The sequence below is a fragment of the Neovison vison genome, chromosome X (assembly GCF_020171115.1).
Source record: "Neovison vison isolate M4711 chromosome X, ASM_NN_V1, whole genome shotgun sequence".
Classification (NCBI taxonomy): Eukaryota; Metazoa; Chordata; class Mammalia; order Carnivora; family Mustelidae; genus Neogale; species Neogale vison.
The window spans coordinates 8,282,537-8,284,113 of NC_058105.1; the positions used below are offsets into that span (position 1 = coordinate 8,282,537).

At 53.1% G+C, this 1,577-nt stretch overlaps 1 pseudogene; it reads left to right on the plus strand.

Moving 5' to 3' along the window:
* Positions 1 to 242: 242 nt before the first annotated feature.
* LOC122897543 lies at positions 243 to 1,148 on the plus strand (annotated as a pseudogene).
* The last annotated feature ends 429 nt before the right edge of the window (positions 1,149 to 1,577 follow it).

Genomic DNA, 1,577 nt, shown 5'->3' on the forward strand with positions numbered 1-1,577 from the left:
CCTGTGAGGCCCATGAGCACCACTAAAAAGATTTACCTGAGCTGTCATGGATGAATTTCTCAGCTGAGGCCACTGATGCTTTCCCTCTCTCTTGCCAACGTCTGGGGATCCCCACTGCCCACCCTCCTGCAAGCGGGCCCCAGTATAAGTCATCATGCCTCTGGGCTGGAAGAGGGAGGGCTGCAAACCTGAGGAAGACATTCAGGCCCCAAGACAGGCCTGGCGCCTGTGTGCAGGGTCTCATGTCTCAGGAGGTAGAGCCACAACCTCCTCTTCTCTCTCCTTTGATCCCGGGCCTCCCAGATGTGGTGCCTGCTGCTGGCAAACCAAGTATTCCCAATGGTTCTCAGAGAGCCAGCTTCTCCCCCACTGCCATCACAGCCACTCCATTGAGTCAATCTGATGAGTGTTCTAGAAGCCAAGAGAAGGGGCTCCACCAGCACCTAAATCTTTGCTCAGGGATGCACTTTACAAAAAGGTGGCCAAACAAGGGTGGTTCCTGAGTGTCAAGTAGATAACAAAGGAGCCCATCAAAGAGGCAGAAAGGCTGAAGAGTGTCACCAAAGAGCACAAGGGCCACTTCCCTGTGATCTTCAAGAAGGCCTATGAGTGCACGGAGGTTGTCTTTGGCATCGATGTGAAGGAAGTAGACCCGGCCAGCCACTGCTATGCGATGCGATGCTGAGCGGTGAGCAGGGCCCGCCCTAGACCGGCCTCCTGGTGGTGCTCCTGGCGGTGATCCTCCTGGAGGGCGACCGTGCCCCCGAGGAGGTGGTGTGGGAAGCACTGGGGATCATGGGGGTGTATGCCGGCGAGGAGCACATCATCTACGGGGAGCCCCGGGAGCTCCTGACCAACGTCTGGGTGCAGGAAGGGTACCTGGAGTACCGGCAGGTCCCGGCTGTGACCCTGCCCGCTACGGTTCCTGTGGGGTCCCAGGGCCCACGCAGAAACCAGCAAGATGGAAGTCCAACAGTTTTCAGCCAAGGTCAATGGCACTGATCCCACTTCCTTCCCATGCTAGTCTGAGGAAGTTCTGCAAGCTGAGAAAGAGAACCCAGGCCAGAGTTGCTGTCACTGACGGCACTACTGCCATGACCAGTGAAAGTTCCTGTGTTCCATCCTGCAGCTTCTCCTGCCCTAAGTGAAGTCTGGAGAAGATTCTTCTCTTTTCGTTTGAAGACAATAGCCAAATATCCAAGTAGCATAGAGCTGGGCCCTGCTGAGCAGGGAGCCCAACATGCGACTCGATCCAAGGACCCTGAGATCATGATCTGAGCTGAAGGTAGACACTTCACCTACTGAGCCACCCAGGCGCCCCCTCTTTTTTTTTTAAATAAATTTTCATTTTTATGTAATCTCTACAACCAATGTGGGACTTAAACTCACAGCCCTGAGATTAAGAGTCGCATTTCTACTGACTAAGCAGGCCAGGTGCCCCTCATACCATTTCTTGTAATAGAAACTTTAATTAGCTTCAGAATCTAACTGTATGAATGACAGTGGTCACACATTCATAGTTGTTCATCAGGTTTAGGAATATGTAGTTGAACGCCATGAATGAACCAGATGTTCCA